Genomic DNA, 16,651 nt, shown 5'->3' with positions numbered 1-16,651 from the left:
TGTAATTGAATTATAGGCAGATATACCCATTTAAACGGCCTCTAATCTGGTTACCCGTAAACATCTTCCTACTTAAAAGCACTTTACAGTCATCCAAAAGATCCTTAACTGGATCTATTTTCTCCGAATAATTGTAACAGTCCATTGTATAAGTTATCCGTCGAATGGTTGGAATCTTTCTATTAATGTGATTTTTCATACAGTAGTTTATGAAACCTGTGACGGTGCCCACAGGGAGATCAAATTGACCGATGCACTCTGTGAGAGCACTGGATCATTTCTCTACTTTCTATGTGAACGGATGAGATACATATCTGCTCTTGGAGCAGTACTGTAGAAACACAGTGTTCCCAGTTGCATTTATCCAAAATGCGTGTCAGGTGCGTCACACATTTCAAGGGTCACCAAGTAAAAATCACATCGATCAGATAAATGATCTTTAAGGCCCCGAAGCGGATTGGCTGCTGTACCACACACCAGCAACCTAGCTGGTGTGGGCACGTGTCGTGTGGAGACGAGCTCTGACGCCCCTCCAGCTCCGAGTTGTACGAACGGTTCAAAGGAGATCAAAGTTACCTGGCCCCCAATGTCGTATTTATCATATCAACACCGTTCATCCATTTGGCGAGATCATTTTAGATCTTGTTACAAAAATGAGTAATTTCCAAGGCTCAAGTGGACCACACCTAAATAGTAGTGGGACAATGATTTTAATAGTTAAAACATTCATAAGGCCCATCATAATGTTTACTTTCCGTCCAATCTGTTCATAAGTTCACACACACCTGGATGAAGAGAAGAAAAACAAATATCATATTGATCCAAAATGTCTGTGACCCATAAAAGAGTTTCAGTGGCAATATCCAATCTACTACTGCTTTTTATAGTATGGTCCACTAGATTTTTGGATCTATCTTATTTTCCAGCTCAAGCCTTACAAGGAGCCCACTAAGTGGGCAGATGGTTTGGATATAACTCATATCTCATGATGGAACCTATTATGGGAAGATCCGAGCTTCTTCAATTCCAAGGTTCGACGCCACATTAACCGGATCGGATACATAAGAGTAAAACAGGCCTGATTTAAAGGATGGTGCTCAGTTCGGCCTCAGTTGAGCTTTAGCACTGGAGTTGATGATTCAGACCGAAGTGATCGATGTGAAGATCATACCAGAACCTACTTGCAAGATCTCGGACCGCCCCACTATTGCCTGACCAGAAACGAATCGTCCGACCACTCACATCCGTGTCACCCGTTGCGAAAAAACTCAACTCAACGGGTTAAGTCCGCCGCCCATCTCGGAACTCGGAGGGGAGATCTCCAGAATACTCGACCGACAAGTAAGGCTGGTTCCACCATAAACCTAGGCTAGAGTTCGGCTCGAACTAGGGACGCGGTCCTCGCTTAACAACTCAATGGCAAAAGCTCATGTGTGCTGGTATGGGTCTGAGGCACGGAGTCAAGGCCCCTTTGGCTTTGAATCCCAAGTCGAGGCCGAGGCAAGATTTGGACGCACCATGCGCTAAACTGAGAAATTACCTTAAACGGACACAACCGATTGCCTCGCCCGCAGATACGCATGATACGCTACACGATCTCTGAATTACGGATAATATCTCCACCATAGAATCCCACTAATTGAGTGAATCGTACCGAGATTAATGGACCCAGACCGTCCGATAGGCAAGTATAAATAGAAAGAGACTTTATTACTACATGTACGCAACATCTTGCACTCTCCTACTACACTCGAACTTAGACCCAGATTTCCTTGACCTAACTTAGGCATCGGAGGGTCCCCTGCCTAGACCAAGGTCTCCTTTGCTCATTGCAAGTATACAGGTTCGAGAAGCTAAAGCGGTTCGGAGTTCGTGAGTCGAAGTAGAGAGTCGTCCAGATTTATTCATCAACAGAACCCATATAACTTGGTGACATCAACGCACCAGCTACATCCAGCCACATCGATGGTGTGTGGTACAAGAGCCAATCCACTTCCTTAAGGCTGCATTTGCATGGTGGCTGGTGTACCACACACCAGCAACACCAGCAACTTAGCTAGTGTGGGCACGTGTCGTACGCTGACACTCCTCGAACTCCAAATTGTATAAACGATTCAAAGAAGATCAAACTTACATGGTCTCACAATGATGTATTTATCATATCTACCTCGTTCATTCATTTGGCAATATCATTTAAAATCTTGATCCCAAAAATAAATAATTGACAAGGCTCAAGTGTACCACATCACAAATAGCAGAGGGTTCTTGGGGCCTCCATAATGTTTACTTTCCACCCAATTTGCTCATAAGATCACGTGGACTTGGATGAAGAGAAAAAACAAAAATCATATTGATCCAAAATTACAAACCCCCCAAAGGGGTTTCAATGGCAGGCGTTGAATCCACCGCTACTTCTTACCATGTGGGTATGTGTCGTGTGAAGACAAGTGTTGTACAATGGTTCAAAAGAGATCAAAGTTACGTGGCCCCAAAATGATGTATTTATTATATCCACACCAATTCATCCATCTTGTGAGATCATTTTAGAGCACAATACTAGAAATAAATTCATATAAAAAGCTCAAGTGGACCACACCAGAAATAGCAGCAGGACAATAATTCTCACAGTTAAAACATCCGTAGGGCCCACCATAGCATTTATTTTCTATCCAATCTGTTCACAAGGTCACACGGCTATAATTTTCTTTTCAAGACTTAGGATGAGCTCCTAAAATGAAAGGACGGTTGCGATATAACACATACCTCATGATGGGACTCACATAACTTGGTGACGTCAACACACCAGCCAATCCGCTTCCATAATCTTCACCATTATACTCGTGCCTGTGGATAGCAGTTAAAGTACGCGCAACAACGGCTCACATTCAAATGAAATTCCTATTTTTGGTAGCTGGGATCTTCAAATCTGTACACACATTGTGAGTGAACATTGGCAGCTAAACGTATGTCAGAGCGCATGTAAACAAAAACCAAAATCCAAGTGCATGTTTGAATCCATGGATAAAAAGAGGGAGAGAAATGATTTCTTGAAAATGATATTTATGAGTTGGAAAACAGAATTTCAGTTTTTCGTTTTCGCATTTTTTTTTTTTTGTAAAAATTTTAATTTTATTTAAATCAAGAAAAAAAGAAAAAAGGTCTTAGTATTTCTATTGATTGGCTAACAATGTTTATAGAAAACATAAATGATATAAAATAGCATTTATGATCTGCTTTTCGTGTCGATCGTTATACATTGACATATTGGCCCATCATCTCACTCTCAATCGTGGGAATTGACATGCATGTCGCACAATTGATAGTGCACCAACCACAAATGTAACCATCTTCGTGGAAGAGTGTATCTTGAAATATAGTGCACCAACCACAAATGCAAGCATTTTCATGGAAGAAACATAGTCCACTAAGCACAAATGCAAGCACTTTCATAGAACAAGTGGGGACTGAGGCTGCCCCCATGTAAACATGATCTAAGCAAGTATAATAAAAATTAAAATAATAATAATAATAAATACACTCGTCCGCATTCAGCAAATCTTTTAAATGAGGCCTTTTTTTAGATGCATATGTGGTCGAGACTGGCCTCTGCCCCCGGCCACAGGACCCGTGGTTGGAAGCTATGTGGGGCCCACAAAGATGCGTTTGGTAAATCCACTTTGTCCGTCAATTTTGTAAGATCACAATAGTATTAATATAGGAGTCCAAAAATCAGGAATATCCAAAACTTAGGTGGGCCGCACAATATGAAACAGCAGGATTGATTGCCAACCATTGGAAACTTTGCGGGGGCCACAAAATTTTTGTATGAAGATGATATCTGTAGTTACAGTTTATCTGAGTGGTAGTAAACCTATGGACGGTTTGGATGGAATATAAACATCATGGTCGGCTCCAAGAAAGCTTCAACAGTGGACATTTCATTTGTAACCGTGTATGTGTGGTGTGGTCCGCCTGATTTTTACATTTGCCTATTTTTAGGAATTTTATCCTTTTGTGATCCTACAAAACTGATGGATAGAGTGGATTTATCACGGGCATCTCTGTGGCCCCACGTAGCTTCCCACCACAGGAACTTCTACGTTACAGGCAAATCGCGTCCTGCATGTAGGCACGTCGGTTGCCTCCCACCTCACATGAAGTTGCTGCAGTCAAAAGTTGGGTAAGCACATAATGATGATTGTGATAAATTTGCCTTGAGGCAGATCCAACGCTCAAGGGTCAGGAAATGGCTACCATTGGGGCTAACGGAAGTTTTGGATCGAGCTAATAGTTTGTGTGTCACTTCATCCCAGTGGGAATAACAATATGAACGGTTTGGATGACAGATAAACTTCACGATGGACACAGAAAGGTTGCAATTGTAGGCATTTCCCTCTCCATTTTATGGTGTGGCCCACTTAAGTTTTTGAGCTGTCAAAACTGATGGGATTTCTTACATACATCACGGTGTAGTCCAGAGCCAGCAATGTCGGTGTGACTCCTTGATATATGCATTGTATATCCACAGCATCCATATGTATGTTTTTTACAAGTTACATTTTTAGGTGGATCACATTACAGGGAAAGGTGGCCGTTGAACACCCACCAATGTTTGTTGACCATCTTACTTTTTCTATTTTTAAAACATACACACTCATACCTTGCACTCACAACACAATGGGTACTTGAACTCATGACCTCGCGTTGAAACTCTTGAAAGTCTACTACTAAGGCATGCGCAAGGACCCGACCACCCAACCTGTTTAGAAGGAGAAAACAAGATTAACTTGGGCTAAAACTTTTGTGGCCTCCAAAAAGTTTTTAACAGTTAATAAACACTATTTCCTGTGTGTGGTCTACCTTAAATATTTTTTTTCTTAGATTTTAAGAGAACTCTCTTAAATAAATTGGAAAAATAGATGAACAGCTTTATACAATGCAAGCATCAGGGTAGGATCTACGGTCCGGGTCAAACTCACGTAACTGGTTCTGAGGTCCCAAGTCCTGTTTAAATAACCTGCGCATGTGCTAAGTTGCCACGTGGATGTAACTTTAATGAGCCCCACCCTGTCCATTTAGTATTAGTACGCTGTCTCTTTTTAACCATTAAGCCCAAAAGTCATGGTAATCCAAAACTCAGGTAGGAAGGGTGCATGGACCTGTTTGGATGGGACGATCACCATTAATTGGAGATGGTCTACTCTGGTGTTTATATGCCATTAAATCTATTCATCTCATGTGCCTCTTTAGGATGAAAGAATTACCAAAAAAAAAAAAGAGTCACAATATATGTGGAAACTTAAGTGGACCATACCACGTGAATTTAGAGGTTTTAAAGATTTTTTATTTTTTATTTATTTATTTTAAAGGGGAGGGGGTCCCACATGAATGTTCAACCAGCCTGCTTTGGATCCAGGCCTCGCAACGGATCATGTACCTGATGGACGGCATAGATTTCATGAACGCTAGGTCGTTCTCCCACCTTAGATGAAGGCACTACATTGTCAAAAATCTCCGAACTGAGCGGATGAAGGCCGAATTCGTCTCCAATGTCTGCTCTTTTTCTCTTTCTTTTTTTCATTCTTAGCTAAACCAAAAAAAAAAAAAAACCAAGTTGTGTGGGGTCCACCTTGTTTTATATGTAAAATCCACTCCATCCAACAAGTGAGGACCATTATCTGGTCCGTACATACAGAAGATAAAGCCGGTTAAAAAATCGTACAAGCCAAACCGAAGAGAACAATGTAAAGTTGCCCCTAAAACCGCTGACATGGTGTGGCACGTGTGTTCTGTCTTAGGCTAATTTCTCTATTTAATCTTCGTACTGGTGAGGATACACTTGATTAACGTGTTTGATGAAAGATACACTCTCTGGTGACCCCACACACAAACCTAAGGTCGCATCCCATCTCCATTGTTCAATGATGTGTGGCCCATTTGAACTGTGGCTCTAGTTGATTTTTCTACTTAAGGTTAATATTAAGGACAGAACCTGATAGACGGACTGGATTTTTCGTGTGTAACGTGATGGGCGCCACATACGTGACACCCACTACTTAAAAGAATAGTCCGGTCATATAAGCGTGGGGCCTACATGTAACGGAGCAGCACGTGGGGTACAGCGTGCATGAGATCCATGCCGTTCATCAGATTCGTTGCCTCTTTTGTCTTGGCACCCTAAACTTGATTCGGTTAAAAACTTAGGCAGACCACACCATAAGGAAAAGTTAGGATGTGATGCCCAACGTTAGTTGTGTATGACGCCAACCATGGTTTATATTATGCCGTCTAATACATACACATAAATTTCCTCCACAAAATGAAGTTACTATCTAAAAATGACGTTATTCCGAAACTCAGGTGGACCACACCATGTGAATAGAAGTTTTAGATATGTTATATAATATTTGTTGTGTTGAGGCCCACCTGAGGTTTGGATCAGCCTGAAATTCTACGTCAGGATCTAACATGATGTGGGGCACTTGATAGACGGGGTGGATCTCATCCACATATAGTCATCCATCCGCGCGAATAAACAAGCTTAGCTTTGCTAGCTACCTAGTACACACCCATGTCAGTACACACTCCATGCTAGCCACCCCCACTAGGGATCGATACCAAGACCTCAAGTGTTGAAACGAGGTATCTCCACTCAATCTGTTAGTTGAGCTATGGATCCGGGTGTATTTGAGGAGAAGGCTTGATAACGCAGGGATTTTCGAAAACCCTCTAGAGAAATCTGTTTCCCTCATGTGCTCTTTAAGTTTTTTAAAAGGTGGATTTTTAAGTATGAGTAAGGTGCCAAAAATAGTACATTTTCCTTTAAATCAGACAAAAATGGAAATTATCCTTTTAAGAAATTTGAGGGGAAAAAAAACAGATCCTGTAAAACGATATTTCTTCAAATTATATTTCAACAAATCCAGACAGACTTTAAGAGAGCACTTAGTACTCCATCGGATTCTTAAATTTTAGGCAGTCGGGAATTGAAATTCTTGAATAATAAAAGTAGTCTCACTTTGCATTGTGCAGTTCAAAGTATTTCAAAATCTAAGATTTCCATACTTTTTTAATTCTAAGATAAATCCAAACTTATAAAATTCAAGACTTTGGCCATCTGTTACTATTATTTAAGACTGTTATTTTTATTTTTATTTTTACTTGCATTCACTATATGTTGATAATGTAGTATACAAGAATAATAATTAAGCATACATAATCATTTTTTGGGTTACACCATAGGAAAGTTAACAATCATCCAAATCGTAATATAAAATTTTGTTTCAATTATGAATTAGTAAGCCTACTTTTTTAGGTCATTTATAACTTAGAATAAACCTTATTCTTGGACTAATACTGTCATATAATAAACTTAGTGCAATGGTTTCTTTATCTTGCATGTATGTCATATATTTAGAATAAAAATACTTCACCACATTTATTATCTTATGAATATATTATAAAATAAAATTAAAAAGTTAAATGTGAAAATTCAACTTTTATATAAAAAAATTTTAAAATTTATATTTATAAAACTATATTACCAAACGAGATTGAAAATTCAAGTTTTAATTTTAAAATTTCAATTCTATGCTCCCAAATGAGCCCTAAATATCATTAAAGTTTCCTAGTAGATTGTGCAGAAACGGCCAGCAGAGCTCATGCTTTGACAGCTAAATGAATGGTGCTAAATGATGCTCTCCATGCATGCTGATGAATATGGAGGAACTCTGGCAGCCTCTTAACTTTGCACATGTACTCTGGTTTTAAATACCAATGAGTGGGGCTCAGGTCTCACAAATCCAGACCACTAATATATTATGTAGAAACGTGGATGGACTTCATAAAAAATATCCCCATTTTATATCAAATGTGGACCATTGGCGAATTCTCTTCTCAACCTTCTATTTTTTGGACAAACAAAATGAAACTTTATGATATTCCAATCTGGTGCATTTTTAGGTAATAGTATATATTGATTTACACCATTGAATTTTTATTTTATTTTTTAGTTGCATTTACAGTATAATAATGACGTGATATAAAAAATTAAACATATATAATTTTTTGTGGGTTACACCATAGGAAAATTAACAATCATCCAAAATGTAATATAAAACTTTGTTTCAATTATGAATTAGTAAGCCTATTTTTTAAGGTCATTTAAAACTTAGAATAAACTTTATTCTTAACTAATGTTGTGATATGATAAACTTAGTACAATGGTGTCTTTACGCGGTATGCATGTCATATTTTGAATAAAAATATTTCATAACATTTATTATTTTGTGAATATATTATAAAATAATTTAAAACTTAGATGTAAATATATAAAAATTTTAAATTTTAGATTTATAAAACCATATTATCAAACGACATTGAAAATTAAAGTTTTCAAGTAGAGTGTGCATAAATGGGTGAGCATAGCTCATGCTTTGAGAGCTAAATGAATGGTGCCAAATGATGCTCTCCATGCATGCTGGTGAAAACTTGGCACATGTGCTCTGATTTTAAATACTGATGAGTGGGGCTCAGGTCTCACAAATCCAGACCACTAATATATTCTGCAGAAATGTTGATGGACTGTATAAAAAATATTCTCATGTTATATCAAATGTGGACCATTGGCAAGATCTCTTCTCAACCCTCTACTTTTTGGACAAACAAAATGAAACTTTATGATATTCCAATCTGATGAATTTTCAGATAATAGTACATCCACGATGAACGTAAGAGTCCAACGGCCCGGATTACTGAAGAATGGCCTCACCTGTCATAACTGAAAAGTCGCGTACACCATGCACCGTTGGGCTGGGGATCCTGCAACTCCTCATGAATCATAGGATTGCCCGGCACGATTGCACGCCTGGTAAAAAGGTAATCCAGGCGCATCCTAGCATGTCCACGTAAGCAAGGGACCCACACAGGCATGAGTATCTTTTGTTCGATAGATGGACCAACGACCGCACGTTTTCAAAGTCATTGACGGCACCGTTCAAACCACATCCCTAAGATGCTACTATCTCAAAAGGTATCGAAATTCGGTTGGTATACTCCCTCACGTGAGATGGACAAGGAACTTCTCGACACGTGCCAACATGGCACAGCTGTACAAGATCTGTGCCATTCATCAGTCGGGTAGGGTGAATGGTGACCATGCACGAACCAAAGATCAGGCCGTTCTACTCAAATTGGAGCACACACATGTACGTTGGATACAGACCACTGATTATTTTATCTATAACCGTCCAGTTTTCTAATACAAGTTCACCTGCCTAATGAGCCCATCTGTCTGATTTCTGGGCCAGCGCATGATCCCCATCTGCCCAATACTATGAACAGTGGGTCAAGCTCTCGTGTACCAAGCTGGCATCTAACACGAGTAAGTACACCTGTCATGCATCGATGCAAACTATGAAGTCAGCTTTATTGACCCTAATCAATGTGAACCACTCATCAGAAAATGTACTTTTGCCACTGCTAATTCAAATTTTAATCATGTTGGAGCAGATATTATGAAGTCACGTCCAAGCACTTCATGACCGTGGAATCATTCTTCCATGTGATCTCTTAATCTAAGGCATCCAAAGAAACCCTTTATGAGTGGTTGAGGAGTAGCGAGATTGGGCTGCCTCATTTTAAGAATGGGGGAGTGTGTAATAGATGGATCCGGACCGACCAAATGATGGTCCACCTTATGGATGGGCTAACTTTCAAAAATCTGAGTCATCAGCTCTTTCTACCCATTAGATCTTTAGGTTTTTATCTGGACTGTTTCTATAAACTTTTCTTGACCGTACAAAACTTAGAGATGAATTGGTTAAGCTACTAACTCCCGATCAGCGTTGTTTTTTGAGCTGTGGTTTGTCCAAGTGGTAGTTCACTGATTTGGACAGTCCAGATCAATCTCCAAGAGTGCTGCCACAAAGGCTTTGCTGAGTTATTCCATTTGTTAAGTGGTAATGGACGCACACTAATCCATGAATGATAACGTGGAGCCATGCTAGGCGCCCACATGTCACGTGACGCAGGTGCATGACATTCCCGCCGTACAAAAAGGTTGTAACCATCATGGAGATAACCTTGCCGAAAATGGACTCGGATTGGTAACTATCCTAACGAGGGGAGCGGATTAGGTGAGACCCCGGCCTCACTCAGGACGGTGCGGTCCTTACCGTGAGGCCCACCTTAATAGATTTATTATGTATCCACACCGTCCATACGTTTTTCCAAACAATTTTAGGGTATTATACAAAAAATGAATTAGATAAAATTATCAGCTGTACCATACAATAGGAAACAGTGGTTATTGAACGTCCCACGTAAAAAAAAATTCTTCAGGCGAAAATTATTGTCTCTGTAGTGTTTATCTTCCATCTAATCTGTTTATAAGGTTACATAATCCTGGATGAATGGGAAAAAATAAATATCATCTTGATCCAAAGCTTCTATGGCCCATTAATGGTCAATCGCCACTTTTTCTTATGGTATGGTCCACTTGAGATTTAGATATACTTCATTTTTTGGATGAATTAATAAAATGATCTGTAAAAACGGATGGACGGTGTGGATACAGAATATCTATATAAAGGTGGGACCTACGATAAGGGACGCACCGTCTAGGCTTAGTCCGCGGTCTCACCTAATCCTCACCCCTCACCAGGACCCAGCTAGAGATGGAAGGTCCTGTCAGGGGTTCCGTGGGGCTCATGTACTTCATCCACGCCGTCCATCCATTTTGACAAATAATTCTAAGGCATGAGTCCCAAAAAGAGGGATATTGAAGGCTCAAGTGGACTACACCACATGAAACAGTGGGGATTGAAAGCCTACCGTTGAGAACTATCTGGGGCACAATTTTTTGGATCAAGCTAATATTTATGTTTCCCTTCACCGCGGTCTACGGGACCTTATGAACTGTTTGGATGGAAAATATACAGCACGGTGGGCCCATAAAGTTTTCAACGGTAGGAGTTTAATTCCCACTGCTTCCTGTGGTGTGGTTCACTTAAACCTTCGATTTTCCTGGTTATGGGGCTAATGCTCTAAAATCATCCGTCAAAATAGATGGATTTATACCCAATCCGCACCCACCGAAAATCAGACCAATCCACGCATCAGGTGGGCCCCACCTCTAGCTGTGTCAGATCTCTCTGTCCATTGGTTTCAACGAAGGGTTCCTCCCGACGAGCGGATTGGCCTTACTCTTTTGCCAGGTGACCTTCATCATGGTTCCCACCTTTTCCACGGCTTGGATGTCCCACGCATTTGAGATGTGTAGTTGTGTGTGATCATTCCTCCAGATTTTCCTGTCTACCAACCCAACAAAGAAACGAAAATGCCAATCCACGAAATCATGGGCCTTTTCATATCAATGAACCACACGGTAAAAATTAATTAACGGCTAAAAACATATTTTATTATTATCTAACCATCCTTTTGGTTTTCGCACACTATGACCCACCTGAGAAGTGAAACGGCCTGATTTCAGGCAACAAGCTCTAAATTGGGTGGCCAATCACATAGACGGCTCAAGTCTCTCACACGTTTAGCACAACCGCAGGTATGCTTGGTGCAAGGACTTCCAAATATTCCCAAACCAAAATAAAAAGAGAAATTAGATACTATGGAAAAGTGTGAAAGATGACACAGGGGAGCTAATAAAATATTTAGAAATTGCATACGTGGAATACAATTATTAACTCAAATTAGGCTGTGGGTGATTAGCTTGAAGAAGTCACTAATCAAAGATTAAGCTTATTTGTGATGTAAAACGTGTCATAGATATATTCCCAGCATGGTTGGGCCAAAAGAAGTTGGATCGTAGATTGACCGTAACTTTTGATCTAGGTTTCATTATGGGGTGCACAACCTATCAATCTTTATTGAAACGGGTCATCCAAGGTGAACCAACTTGCAAAGTGGGTCGCATCTGTCCGTTTCATCAGAAAACGCATACTTTCAGCTCAAAAATGAACTTATAGAAAAAAAAATTACTATTTTTAGTAATTCCGAATTTTTCAATATTCTTCTATTTTTAGAGTTTTAGTTTTTTTTTTCCCTTCTAAAAATAACTTGTAATTATACTAGGATTCTTTTAGAGAAAGTTTATTTAGAATTTTTATTTTTAGAAATTAGGTTTTAGAAGAGTTTTATTAGAATTAGGATTTGTATTAGAGTTAGAATTTTTTTATTTTTGGTAATTACGAATTTTAGTTTATTTTTTCTTTATTAATGGTCTAAGAAGACACATTAGACAATTATCAATTATTTATTAATCAATTTCGAATTTATTAGAATTTATTTATATTTTTCACTTTCTTTCCTCGTGGATTCGAGAAGTCTCTGTGAGGAGTTCAGAGAAGTTCTGTGGATTCGGAATAGTTATCCTGTAACGTCCCGGATTTTTGCCAACTTGGAGTTAGACGTTCTTGGACAATGGGTCTATCATAACACCTTATTTACTTCTCAGAACTCAATCCCAAAGTTACAAATCTCCTTTTCAACCCATTTCCTTCAAAATCTCACCTTTCACTACCTTATTCTTCAAATTTTTCTTAGTACTCTCATATTAAACATTAATCTTAAAGTATAAATGATGAAGAACAATACTTAAACTACATTTTACTATAAATAGTAAATTTATAAATAAAATGGGTGTTTGACCATTAACCTTATGGAATCTCCCAAAACAAATATGTTATTTGGATAGAACAACTTCTTCTACCCCAAATTCATATATGGCACGTCGCGTAACTCATTCCAGATTGAAAGATATGCCCGTTTCAAGAAGGCGAGTTGCAGAACCACTACCGGGCGAGTGCGAGGCCTCGCCCAGGCAGTGATGACATCGCCCTAGGTCCAGCGGACCGCGATGGCATCGCGCCGACCACGATGCCTCGCCAGTGCACCAAGTTTTGGTGGACCCTAGCTGCGAATTTTTACAGTTTTTTGACTGACTTCAAAAAGTTATATCTCCCTCGTTATAACTCCGATTTAGGTGATTCAAAAGTTAGATTAAAGCTTGATAAGTTTAGTTTCATATAAAAATAAGTAAAAAAATATAATAAAAATTTTAATATAGTTAAATCTAGGTTGGTGTGACAACTGTCCAAAAATTATTGGTCCAGACAGCTGCTACTCCTAGAATTTTTAAAATTTTTCTACAATATAAAATCTAATGAAATTTGGTAAATATGGAGTAGAATTGATGATGAACTATTATAAAAATAATTAAAATAATATGCTAATTAAAAACTCCAAAAAGGGGCATAGAACTACCCTAGGACCTTATTCGGTCGTAATTAGGGCAGAATTTAGTTAAGTACTAAACTAAATGATCAATGGATTTGGCTTGAATCACTTTCTATACAAACTACAACATCCAAAACCATTCAAATCACTAAATCAACATTACCTAAAGACCTAGGGGCAATCTCAAAACCCAGTTGCTCTTAGGAGCACATTGAAACTCCATATCGGGCCCGGACCGTGCGTTAAAAGTCCGATTACCGCGAAACTATAAGGTTATGACTGCGTTATTGGGCTTGAAAACCATCGTAGGAATCGAATCCAAACAGTATCCAGAAACACACAACTTGAGCCTGGTGCAAAGTGTGTGAGAAACGCGAGTATCTTTAAAAAATGAACTCAAACTTAAGTAAATTGGGTTGTTCATTTGCAGGTCAAATTTAAGGTTTCAGACCATTAGATTCTGACCCAACTATACCCTTGGATCAGGAAAAATTTCCTACACATGTCAGTATACTTCTGGCCCTACTCGAGTGCCGATGACCGTTGAACTGAAACGGGTCCTCCACGGTCGATCTGCTAATCCGATCGAACCGAAATCATATCCTGGCCTAGATCCATTGTCAAGGAACTTACTCCTTGACATGGACAGGTAATGGACCTCTAGATGAGTCTTGTTGACCCGAAACTAACGTCTTTTGGCTATAACCTAGTATACCATGACCCTAGGGCCATTTGAACCAGTTCTAGGCCTATATAAGACCCTTAACCCACCCCATCTATCTCACATATAAATTTGCTCCAAACCCTAGGAGAGAGAAGAGAGAAAAGAGGAGAAAAGTGTGAGGAGAGGAGAAAGAGTGGGAGATCGTTACTGAGATTCTCTCCCACAACATCACGCCTTAATTCACCCTTTCACATTACTTCACGATCATCTCTAACTTTGATTTGGGTAAGGAATCCTAACCCTAATCTTGTTTTAAGAATCCAAGTAGAATAATCAGCAAAATAGCTAACCTCTTTCGTGATTTAGGTAGCCATTGTGCCGTAGACAAAGATGTAAGGTTCGAACCGAGTTCGTAATCAGCGTATCGGCGAAAGGTGTAGACTATAAACGTTTAGGTTATGATTTTTAAGACTTTCAATGTCAGCTAATGATTTATGTCTAACTTGATTACTGCCATATGATCTTACTTACAACGTTTTCAATATATCATATATGTGTAAACTAGGTTGTATACAAAATGCATTTCATGTGTTTGTTGAAATGTTTGAATGAATATAAAATCATGATTTGAGCTTGCCATGACTATTAACATGGGATTCATGTTTGTTGTATGTATGAAAATCCCCTTGTGACAGGACTTGCCATAATGTATGTCGTAATTAATTTAGTTTATGTATAATACAAAATGCATTCCATGTGTTTGTTAAAATGTTTGACTGAACATGAAATGGTGAATTGTGCTTGTCATGATTTCTAATCTAAGATCCATGTTTGTTATATGTGTTTTAGCCTATGTTGTGTAGGAAATTGCTATAGTTCATGACATAACTAATTTAGTCTATGTATAATGTGTAGGCTAAGTGTTTGATAAAATGCTTGAATAAGATATTGTTTGATAACTTGTATTTAATAAGGGTATTGAGATAGAATTCTCAATTACCTTATCTATATGTATAATTTCCTTCACGTAATCTTAATTTTAAGTATGCAATTTATGGATGAATTGAAATATTCAGTAACATGTTCAATATGACGATAAAATGCTTGAATGAGTGTTGTACTTGGATTGTTTATTAAATGCCTATATGATTATCACATGTCTCCACATGCTACATTTGAGTATGATAGGGACTACTACGTAGTCCAGGCAATCGGTAACAATTCCCGTTTGAGTGGCAAAATTAGTCTCGCCACATTTGATGCGTTCGGTAAATCCGAGACATACGATAATTGTCGACAGTGGTACCATGTCGATTAATTCAGCGTACGCTCATACCAATCGAACTTGTCTAATAAACTGATGGGCGTATTGTGTGTTTACAATGTATGAATGCTACTGCTTGAATTTAAGGTACCACTTACTAATATAAAAGCCCGTTTCAACTATAGTACCATGATCCGTTACGACTCATGAGCCGGACATGGTGGTATGGGACACCGTAGTCGACACACTGGGGTGACGAGCCTCCCCGTAGTGACTAGTGAGCAACGCAAAACTCGTGAGCTGAATACGGTGGTATGGGACACTGTATTCGAGTTGTTGGCCTACCTCGGCGCAGCCTGGCTGTGGTCTCCAGACGGGTTGGTGACGAGCCTTCGAAAATATACCGCCAGTTGGTAGGGCGTTGGTAATATGACCTCAAGTACAAAATAAGCGTACGCTGACGGTGACGAGCCTCTCGTAGCGACCTAGAGTGTAAACTCTCGAACTTGCATATTATATGTGATTAAATAGGATTGACAACCATAAATGGATCATTGTTTGGGTAAATGATATAAAGGGAGGTACCTTAGCTTCCCAAACTTGTTGTATGAATAGGTCTAATTAAGAACTTGGCTAACACGCACATGCACCGCATTGCATGTGTCACTCTCCAAACTCGAAAAACGGGCTCACGAAATTCTCGATCGCCGAATCTGGCGCCGACAGCCTCCGTAGTGCCCCATTCTCGGATTCTGGCACTCACATGCCAGATTCCGATCCTGAGATCCTATAAGGAGGATTTTCAGTATGAATTTTTTTTGTAATGGAGCATAACCAAGTCACAAAACAACATCACCACATATCCACTATATCAAAAACTTTAAGTAAAGTGCGGAAAGAAAAAATACAAGATGATCAAAAGGCTTCAAAATAAACCGATGCGCACTCCTGCCTCAGCGCTGCTGCTGTCCAACGCTACCTGCACGCAACTGTCGTGCATAAGCTTACAAAAGCTTAGAGGGTGGTGTAAGTGTGTGTGCAAGGTAAGCGCCAAGTGTATGATATCAGAGTAATGCAAAAATATGTGGTAAGTCTATAAATACAACCAGCCGTACCAAGGCTAAGTGATGCAGGGCATGAATGCTATCGGCCATACCAAGGCCATGCGATGCGAGACATGAATGTTATCAGCCAAACCGATGCAATGCGAGGCCTACGTAGCCGAATGTCACATGCGAGATGCAATACAAGCAAGTCAGTACTCATCAAGTACACATATCAGTACAGTTTCTCTCTGGATATTACCGGGGTCTAATACACCTCACACTGACTGCCTCCTCCCTAGCTGCACAGTCAAGCAAGTGGAAGAGACCACACTATCTGCTTGACCAGTAGTCTGCCAATACCTACCCGACTTGTTGATAGCGGACTCATTTGCGGGCTGGTCAAACTCAGCCTAGTTGATAGCC

Source organism: Magnolia sinica, chromosome 2 (genome assembly GCF_029962835.1).
Source record: "Magnolia sinica isolate HGM2019 chromosome 2, MsV1, whole genome shotgun sequence".
NCBI classification, from domain to species: Eukaryota; Viridiplantae; Streptophyta; class Magnoliopsida; order Magnoliales; family Magnoliaceae; genus Magnolia; species Magnolia sinica.
Note: the sequence above shows the minus strand (reverse complement) of the source record.